Source organism: Antechinus flavipes, chromosome 2 (assembly GCF_016432865.1).
Source record: "Antechinus flavipes isolate AdamAnt ecotype Samford, QLD, Australia chromosome 2, AdamAnt_v2, whole genome shotgun sequence".
NCBI lineage: Eukaryota > Metazoa > Chordata > Mammalia > Dasyuromorphia > Dasyuridae > Antechinus > Antechinus flavipes.
The window spans coordinates 403,928,509-403,939,915 of NC_067399.1; positions in this window are offsets into that span (position 1 = coordinate 403,928,509).

The window sequence follows — 11,407 nt, forward strand, 5'->3', positions numbered from 1 at the left end:
TGGCTTCTAAGCTATAATTAAGTGTGTATACAAAAGGCCTCAGTGACTCAATTTTCCTTTCTTTCCTTTCCTATCTGGCTATATTCAAGTAGAGAGGTAGTAACTTCCCTGAGCCTCTTGGGAAAAAGACTGCCAATGACTTACTTTCCCACAGGAACTGTTCCTATTGTGCCTATTCATTCCTTATTGGGTGAAAAAGTAGTAGACTTGGAATGAACCAGGATGTGACCTCATGAGCTTCAAAAGGATAAGAGAGCATCATAGGGTTAAGAATTTGGAGAGGAAGAAACAGAGCCTGAAATAGAAATGATAGACTGGAAAAACAGAAAGGGTAAAGGGACTGGATTCATGGTGAGGGCAATGAATATGTTTAGGATAAGTCAGGAAAAGGAAGAATTAGAAATATAAAAGGAGAGGGAATTGACTAAGTCAATAACCCCAGCCCACTTTAAATAGCTAACAAAATGTTCTAGTTTTCATACCTTTATCAGGTAAGAACATAAATCAAAGGCATTAAACTAATGTTTTTCCTATCTCTACTTTTGGTTCTTCTATGAAATAACAAAACAATTCAGAACCCAGTGTTTGAGTTTTCTGGACCTTAGGGGAGAGAAATTCCATCCAAACACCTGCAAAATAATTTCTTGTGGGGTATGGGAGGGAGTCTGAAGCATCTTCTTCCCATCAGTGACCAAGGATGACATTATGAACATTGGATGGTCTGAGCTTTAGGATTTCTTATCATCATCCTGGTAATAATAATGATAGGTGATGCACCTCCATGCCAAGTGAAACACACATAAAAAAAGGTAATTGCAGAACTTTACACAGATTCCAAAAGAAAGCTGTATCACGCCTAAGAGAATACCTTGAGCACTATTTTTTTAAAAAAAGGAGTTGTAAGTTACCCCTTTTGCCACAGGTGCTTTATGTCAGCTCACTTTCCCTTAGACTCTGTACTTGTGGAAGAGTATATTACAGACTTTCTCAGGGATGTCTTGTACTAACTTTCCTTACCATACCACCATCCTAAATACCAGTTTCTAAAAGCTATTTAAGTCTAGATGGGTGATTGATATCAGCCCAGTGGAGGCTCATATTAGAAAACAACCTTTCAGCAACTTATGATTCCACAGAAACTTGAGGAGAAAAGTAGTAGCTTTCCTTTGGGGATCTGTGACTAGGAGTTGGGTGAATAGCACCAGAACTTATGGTTTAAAAAAAATAGTTTGTGATCAGGAGAAATTTCTAAGTTCTGCATCATGGAGGAAGCTATTAGCATGGTAGTGCAAGATTTGATTGTACTGGTATTGGTGTGGAGTCTTCACAGAATGACTAATGGAAGTCATAGTATGAAAGAGATTAAGAGAGAGAACAAAGCTTGGAAGGATTTTGTTCCTGTGGATGGAGCAGCAGAAATTTGGATATAAATGTAAAAGAAGAGCATCAAGGCTCTTATCACCAAGGCTTCATACCAGGGCTTTTTAAACTTTTTCCATTCTCAATCCTTTTCTACCTGAGAAATTTTGACATGACCCCATTTCATGCCCTCCACATTCCTCAACCCACAGTTTAAGAAGTTTTGTTGTGTACAATAAGAATCTCTTCTATGAGAATAGGTTCTGAGGTAGAGAGAGGCAGACCAGAGAAATTTGGGTGTTAGAGCTTATCTCCAGGGAACTATATCAACATTTTACAAGCTATGGTGTCCAAACTTTGGCAGATATAAATATGTAATTGGCATATTTCTTGAGTCCTGGTAGTCCGAATAGGAGTAGAATGCATTGCTTGGGGTAAAGCCAAGAGATCCAGAGACTGGATATGTACATGATTCATGACAACTGGGAAGTACTTGTGAGTATATATATAAGTAGGTCTGTGTTGATAGGAGGCCCCCTTGTTTACATGTGCAGTCAGCCAACCAGTATATCTTATTTTGGCATGTTCCCCAGTAACAGGCATACATAGAAACCCCAATCTGGTAGAGTTGGTAATTTCAGAAACAAAAATGGTGACCTGCCAACAAAGGCAAAGAAACATACCGGAGATGTTGCCTGGGTGCAGACCCACAAATACTGAAAGAGAAATTTGATATTGATCAGGGCTAGATAGAATCCCAAACCTCCTTTTTCTGTTACAATACAAAATCCAGACCTTTGCTCCTCAGTTCTCTCTCTCTCTCTCTCTCTCTCTCTCTCTCTCTCTCTCTCTCTCTCTCTCTCTCTTCTCTCTCTCTCTCTCTTTCTCTTCCCCCTTCCCCCTTTTAGAGCAGTACAAATCTCTTGTTCTTGCCCTACATTGTTTTTTTTAAATAACTTTTTATTGACAGAATCCATGCCAGGGTAATTTTTTTACAACATTATCCCTTGCACTCGCTTCTGTTCCGATTTTTCCCCTCCCTCCCTCCACCCCCTCCCCTAGATGGCAAGCAGTCCTATATATGTTAAATATGTTGCAGTATATCCTAGATACAATATATCAGTTTGCAGAACCGAACAGTTCTCTTGTTCTTGCCCTACATTGTAGGAATAAGAAAAGAATCCTGACAATTACTTGAAGCCTTTCCTTAATGATTACAGAGCTGTTCTGACTTTATATTTGAGCTAGTTCTGATTTATCATATCCCTTGTCCCCATTAGCATCTCCTAATAAATGAGCCAGTAGATTTGAGCTCAACTAGGACTTATCCCTTTGCATTTGGACATTTTCAAATGATTATTATGTCCTTCCTAAAGCAGATGATGAATCCCAAGAAGTGGTCATATATATTAAATCTGTACTAACCAAGTTATAATTATATAATACGATCATTGGTTCTAACCTGAAGGAAATATGCAGTGTTTATTCAAATAATATGACCACTACATAGGATTCATTATTTGCACTAATTGAGATATGGCTGTATGGAGGAGAAGCAAGGAAAAACTTCTTAAATATTACTTATTATTCCTTACTATTACTGTTGAATGTTTCCTATCAGTACAGAACTTGGCTGGAAAAGACCTTCAAGATCATATAGCCCAGTCTCCTTCCCACTATTTTTTTTTTAAAGAGAAAACAAAGGACCAAAAAAAAAAAAAAAAAAAGTGAAGTGAAGTGACTTATCTAAAGCCATAGATATTAGGATTGAGATTTGAACTCACGGCTCTGAAGACAAATACAAACCTTTTCTACTACAACATACATTCTAATGCCACTGGAAAATGTAATTTTTTTCATTTTTATTGCTTTCTTTTTTTCTGGTTATACATGTAATCTGTAGTATAAATTTTTCTGGTTATACATGTAATACACATTTCTTTATGAATCATGTTGGGAGAGAAAAATCAGAACAAAAATCAGAACAAAACAAAAAAGAACAAAAATAAAACATGAGAGAAAAGACAAGAAAAAGAAAAAAGTGAATATAAAAAATAAGAAAAAGAAAAATTTTCAAAGATGTTTAAATGTCTTTTAAATGGCAGCATGGAGTCATAGCCTAATGGAATGTTGATTGAGAACAAATCAAATATTTCATAACAAAATCAGGGATGATGACTTTTATGCACTTTAAATGGAGCTATGATGTGTCTGCAGAAAGTGGATAATAGTCAAGAATAATTTGGGAGGGGATTCATGTTTTAGGCAGTTTGAAATAGTTGACCTACAAGAACTAATGAGACTATAAAGAGCTCCCTTTCTTCAGAAAAGCTCTGTGAAGTAGGTTATATAAGTGTGATTATCCTGAATCTGTAGGGGAGGAAATTAAGAGAAACTGATATTCCATTGTCACTCAGTAAGTGTCAGAGAATTGGTGCTCAACCCAGGTATCTAGCTCAGAGAGGAGCCTGGTTAAAGAATTTTTTATATAATTCATAACCCAGATCTGAAGTTCTGTGTTTATAAGGACAATATTCAATATTGGGAATTTCCAAGAAGGTATCTCTGGCTTGCACCTGATTCTAGACTTTCCCTTGGAACTATCTGAATTTGGCTCCTAACTAAGCCTCTAAGATTAAAAAAAAAAAAAAAAAAAGGTTAAGACCTTCAATTCTCATACAAATACAAAAACAAAATATTGAATATAGGGAAGGTTTTGTTTAGCCCAACAACAACAAAAACTAAAACCACAAAGGATTGCACCAAATTTCAAAAATAGCAAAGTCATGTCTTATTTCTGGTGAGATCTATACAGGTCTCCAAATTTATTTTCACTGGGTGGATCCCAAGGAAAGTACTCAGTGTTGCTAAATAGTCAAGCAAACCACTTTTATAGTCAGCTCTATTCCCTGAGGTTATATGCAGTGTCCAAAAAGTTTTACTATATTTTTCAGCTATTAAAACTGTATATACAGACTTGGTCCAGGAACTTATTCCATTATTTCCATTCCACTATTGTTGGCTTGTGTTTCTGCAACTTCCATCTTGACCCAGGAATTTCTTGCCACTTGGCCAGAGTCTGTTGTCATCTTGGAGTCTGGTGATTCCCTGGAATCCATGTGGATGAGCAATCTTCCCTCCTGGGAAACTGAATTGCTATTTGGCTGACCAATTTCTCTTTTTCATGAATCATGAATCAATCATCCTTTTTATATCCTCAAGGTGGTATAAATTGGGCAACTCCCCTCAAGGTAAGAAAGTCACTCCATGTCAAGTAGTTAACTCGGTCCAAAGAATTTCATATCTAGACAAGGAACCATCATCAATGAAAGAACAAAATATTTGGGGCTGGAAAGAAATGATGAAGACATTACCTGGGCAAATCTACTATATATAAACATCTGACACTATTTAATGATAAACAAATTGCATCAAATGTATTATAAATTTCTATACTATTTATTATAGCCCAATGGTATCATCCTTTAAAAGTCCTTTCTTTTCTGATTCCTTGTATTGTTATAAAATACATAATGATTGTCAAGACTTCTTATTTTTGTTTACTAACTCTCAGAGTTTCTCAGATGCATTGAATGTCAGGACCTTAAACAACAGAATGTTCAGACTTCAAAAATGTTCTAATTTTAAAATTATCTCTTCTAAATGTTGATAGATATGGCATTATAAGAGACTTATAAGATCATCTAGTCCAACTCTGTCATCATTTGACAGAAAGACAAAGGGGGACCCAACTCTGTCATCATTTGACAGAAAAGCAAAGGAGGACCCAAAGAGAAGTGACTTATTCCAGGTTACACAGGGAGTAGTAGCTAACTTGTTATTTCAACCAACAGAAACCCAGGCTTAAAGAGATGTAATGATTTGCCCATGGTCAAATGGCTGATAACAAAATAGTATTTAGTGCCAGGCACATAGTTGATGCTTGATACATACATACATACTACTACATGCTCCATCCATATAGGTAGATAAATAGATAGAGATAAGCATGTAGACATATGAATAATGTTTTTGAATTTTAATAAATTGAAGTATTTTAAAATAAACTCTGTAGCAATACCAATTTTTAAAAAATCATTACTTAGTCCAGTTAGTTGAAAATATGGGCTCTGAGTGGTTTAAATTATGCTCTCCACAAAGTTGTGAGCCTAGAATTAACAGCAATATTGGATTCTTTTTTTCTGGTGTAAGATATCTCTTTTGTACAAATAAAAGAAACTCACTGGTGAGTTGGACATATTTTTCAAGATCCAGTTGCCTGACAAATTTTCTTAATTAATTGATGACTCAGAAGTAAGTATTGATTCACTTGTTTTGCAGCTATATCTCAATAATTTCCTGTTTTCTCTTTTGTTGATGCTATGTGACAAATTTTGTTTTTATAGCACCTTCATTTTCTTTCTTTTTTTATTTTATTTTTAAAAAATTATAACTTTTTATTGACAGAACCTATGCCTGAGTAATTTTTTACATTATCCCTTGCACTCACTTCTGTTCTGACTTTTCCCCTCCCTCTCTCCATCTCCTCCCCCAGATGGCAAGTAGTCCTATACATGTTAAACATGTCACAGTATATCCTAGGTACAATATATGTGTGCAGAACTGAACAATTCTCTTGTTGCACAGGAAGAATTGGATTCAGAAGGTGAAAATAACCTGGGAAGAAAAACAAAAATGCAAACAGTTTACATTCATTTCCCAATGTTTTTTCTTTGGGTGTAGCTGCTTCTGTCCATCACTGATCAATTGAAACTGAGTTAGATCTTCTCTTTGTCAAAGAAATACATTTCCATCAGAATACATCCTCATACAGTATATATATTGTTGTTGTTGAGGTATATAATGATCTTCTGGTTCTGTTCATTTCACTTAGCATCAGTTCATGCAAATCTCTCCAAGCCTCTCTGTATTCATTCTGCTGGTCATTTCTTACAGAACAATAATATTCCATAACATTCATATACTACAATTTACCCAGCCATTCTCCAAATGATGGGCATCCATTCATTTCCCAATTTAGCCACTACAAACAGGGCTGCCACAAACATTTTGGCACATACAGGTCCCTTTCCCTTCTTTAAAATCTCTTTGGGATATAAGCCCAGTAGTAGCACTGCTGGATCAAAGGGTATGCACAGTTTGATAACTTCATTTTCTAATGAAATTTTTCCTACTTCCCTCTCTTTAAATGTTAGTATGGATGATAAAGGGAATGAGTGATGAAGAAGAGGACACTGTTATCATACTGCAAAACAGGGATTGTAAAAAGCATTACAACATGTATTATATGAATGAATAACATTTTTGAATTTCATTTATATTTTTATAATTAGAATATAGAGCATTCCTTAACCAAGAATAAAAATGAAAGAGGAGGTGAAGGAGGAGTGAATGAACCAACATAGCAACCAAGTCCCATGACATTGCAATGTTCCAAGTTATGGTCTTCCACTTCTGCAATAAAAGAAAGCAAGTGCATTCTCAAATGCATCTCTATGCCCAGGCCTGATCAATATAATTATATGACCTTCAATTTCAATTTACATTCTTATTTTCTATATAAGTTAATGGTAAATTAATAGCCCTTTCTCTCATTCTAAATCATAGAATTTCATCCTGGATTATTGTTTTATGGAAAATGATGAGCAGGATATTCCCAAAAAAACCTGTAAAGTCCTCCATGAGCTCAAAAAAAGTGAAATGAATTCTATACAAAGTAATAGCAATGTTCAGGATGATCTGCTATGAATGACATTGCTATTCTCAGCAATACAATGATCCACAATTACTATGAAAGACTCATGATGAAAAATCATATCCATATCCAGAGAAAGAAATGTGTCTGAATACAGATTGAAGCATACTCTCTCTCTTTCTTTTCTTTTCTTTTTCTTGAAGGATTTTTTTGGGGAGGGAGGAGATCTGTGTTTTCTTTCACAACATGACTTTTATAGAAATGTTTTGCACAAGTGTTTCTATTGGGCTTATATCCCAAAGAAATACTAAAGAAGGGAAAGGGACCTGTATGTGCCAAAATGTTTGTAGCAGCCCTATTTGTAGTGGCTAGAAACTGGAAAATGAATGGATGCCCATCAATTGGAGAATGGCTGGGTAAATTGTGGTATATGAATGTTATGGAATATTATTGTTCTGTAAGAAATGACCAGAAGGATGAATACAGAGAGGACTGGCGAGACTTACATGAACTGATGCTAAGTGAAATGAGCAGAACCAGGAGATCATTATACACTTTGACAACGATATTGTATGAGGACATATTTTGATGGAAGTGGATTTCTTTGACAAAGAAACCTAACTGAGTTTCAATTGATAAATGACAGATAAAAGCAGCTACACCCAAAGAAAGAACACTGGGAAACGAATGTGAACTATCTGCATTTTTGTTTTTCTTCCCGGGATATTTATACCTTCTGAATCCAATTCTCCCTATGCAACAAGAGAACTGTTCGGTTCTGCAAACATATATTGTATCTAGGATATACTGCAACATATCCAACATATAAAGGACTGCTTGCCATCTAGGGGAGGGGGTGGAGGGAGGGAGGGGAAAAAAATTGGAACAGAAACGAGTGCAAAGGATAATGTTGTAAAAAAAAAATTACCCTGGCATGGATTCTGTCAATATAAAGTAATTATTAAATAAAAATTTAAAAAAGAAAAAGAAAAAAAAAGAAATGTTTTGCACAACTTTACATGTGCTTTCTTAATAGGGATTGGAGATAAGGATAAGGAAGATAATCTGGAACTCAAGATTTTAAAAACAATTGTAAAAACTGTTTTAAATGTAACTGGAGAAAAATAAAAATATTAAATAAATAAATTAAAGGGGGGAAAGAATGCTCATCATGGTTTGATGACAAGAAACATCACAGAACTATGGAAGAAGCCCTAGTTTAGTAATTAGGAAAACTGAGTTCCTGGAGTCACTAATGAATTGAGTGACCCTGTGTAAGTCATTTCATATCTGTATCATTGTCTTTAATCTCTTATTTTCTATAATATTATTTAATCTATGTCAATGAAAAACTTCAGTGTTTATAACTGTAGAAAACTTCCTTGTGATCTAAAATAAAAATATAGCCTTACTAGTGATTTTTTAATATTCCAATCTTAAAATATAAATTACATTTTAGAAAAACTAGGTACAATATAGTAACTTTTCTTTCCATTTTTAACAAAAGCTGTAATAGTTTTCAAAACCTTTGTTTTGCCGCAAGATGCCATAGTGTTTTCACTTTCTCCTTTCACTTTCTGTATTTTTTATATCAACATTTAAAAACACCATTTCCATCTCAGGCTCATTTTACAGATTAAAAAACTGAGTCAACCACGGTTAAGTGAGTTGCCCAGAGACACACAGCTAGTAAGTGTCTGAGGCCAGATTTGAACTAAGATGATTTAATTCTCTATCTAAGCTGCCACCAAGCTGGAAAGGCTTCCAAAAAGTTTTGTGGAAGAGCACTGGACCACTATTGAATTTGAATCCTTTACTTCTATCCATCTTCCCACTATACCACATTATTCCTTTGTATAGTCCAATGTCCTTGCACCAGCCAGTCAGAGATGGTGAGAAGTTGAATTCTTGATCTGTCTAAATTTCTAAAGCTCTTTGGATGAATAGAAGAGATAACTGTAAAGTGAAAAGGCACGACCACTAGATGGTGCTGTTTCCTCAATCAGTCTCAGACCCATGTGCTTTCTGGGGCTTGTATGCTTTAATGAAATAATAATATTTTTCAAGTCTTTAAATCAGACTCAGAATGTTAAAGCTCAGAGGGACCTTAGAACTCAAAGCTTTGCTTGAAGCCGACTTCTCTATGAAGCATTCCCTGATATTCATACACACACACACACACACACACACACACACTTCCATCAACTGGGTATATTTGATTATATTGGGTTAACTTCAATCATGCCTCTAATTTCTTTGTGAACTTGGAAAAAGTCATTTCCATTTCTTTGAGCCTCAGTTTCCAAATCTGAGAAATGAGATTAATGATATTTTTCTCTGGAGTTTTGGGAAAGACCTTTGTATTTCTCAAATGTAATTATTTTCTAACATAAGATATTATTATACATACTCAATTCATTTCAACTTAGCAAGCATGTCCTATTACATGTAAGTAGTTAGTCCTATTACATGTAAGGCCTCAGATTCAGCAGAATCAATGAAAATGGAAACCAGTCTCTGCTCTTGAAGAGTTTTTATTCCACTAGAAGGATATTTGTAAAAAGATTAAGGAAAATGCAAAGAAAAAAAAAAGATAAATTCAGGAAGAATGAGTACTGAGTATATCTGAAGTAAAAATGGTACCCAAACTAAACCCCAAAGGGAAAGGAAAGCAGAGGTGAAGGAGGAATGCCTCTTGGTGTGACAGACAGCCTGTGAAAAAGACAAGAGGTGGTAATAGAGGATATATAAGAAATGGTAGGTGGTCAAGTTCTGAAAAGAGCAAGTAGACTAATTTGGATAAGTAGACTAATTGTGAAGACTCTGCCATTGAAAAGTGGAGGGATTGGTATTTTATTCTAAAGGACTAAGGGGCCACTAATGGTTTATGAATGGAGAAAGGATATAGTCAGATCTATGTTTTAGGATATCTTGGCAACAGTGTGAAGGAAAGATTAATGAGGAAAAAGACTGGAAGCAGGAACTAGGCGATAACAATTTGTGCTAGAATGGTGGCTGTGGACAAACATAAAAGAGAGCAAATAGAAAGATATATAGAGATAGAATAAGCATGGCTGTTCAACTGAGGTATCTAGAGGAAGAACAAGAGGAAGAGTTCAAGGTTGTAAAGCTGGCTGAAAGAAGGATGTTTGTCCCTTCAAAAAAGAAGGAAATTTAAGAGAGGAGTGAGTATTATTTGTCTTTGTGGCTTGTAAATTCTTTGTGGTCAGGGACTGGGAAATTTTATATTAGGGTAGGCCTCTAGTAGAGTGCCCTGCACACAAGAATCATTTAATAAACAGTAAGGTTAAATTGAATTGAAAAGTGGTAGAGCATAGACTAACATAATTGGAAGGAGTAGAACGAGGAACAATTTGTGTGTGCAAGTAATATTTCTATTGTGGAGACAGTATGTCATTGGAGATCGTAATTGAATTTAGAGGAAGCCGAAGATTCCACGTCAGATTTTTAAAAGCTATAGAACACTAAGGAAGTCACTTAATTTCTTTAATTTTTCTCAATTGTAAAATAAGTGGGGGAAGGGAGATATCAGTAAATAGTAAATGTAGTATTTACCTGAAGGGATAACTTGGCAGTAGAGTGGATCAGGAGTCAGGAAGGTTGATCTCTGTAAGTTTAAATCTGGTCTTAGACACTTACTAGCTGTGTGACCCTGTCCAAGTCACTTTACTCTACCTCAGTTTCTTCTATTATAAAATGAGCTAAAGAAAAAAATGACAAACTACTCTAGTATTTCTGCCAAGAAAATTCCAAATGGCACCACAAAGAGTTAGGCACAATTGAACAATGAAGCATATTTTCTTCACAAGGATGTGGTGAAGCTCAAATAAGATTTTACATGTAAAATGCTAGATAAATGTTAGTTTGCACTATACAATGAGCTTTCATGTACTTTATACCATCTTTCCCTCATAAAACACTATAAGACAAAATGGTTCTGACTAAGCCCATTTGACAGATGAGAAAACTGAAGCTCAAAAGATGCTTATGCAAATGACAAAAGCAAAAAAAAAAAATGAATGAGAGAACAAGAACTGAAAAGCTAGTTCTTCTAGTTCTGCATTCTTTCACTGTCTCAAGTCAAAGGTGAGGGAAACATTTTGGATCCTAGATTTAAGTCTGGAAAGCACCTTACAGATCATCTGGTCCAATTTTATAATATTATAGATGTGGATCTGAGGCCTTGTGAGGTTAAATGACTAATATGAGATCTCACAATTAACTAATGACAGAGCCATAATTTGAACCTCAAATCTAGTAATAAAGGTAAGAGATCCCACAAAATCATGAAAAGAATGAAAGAGTACAAGC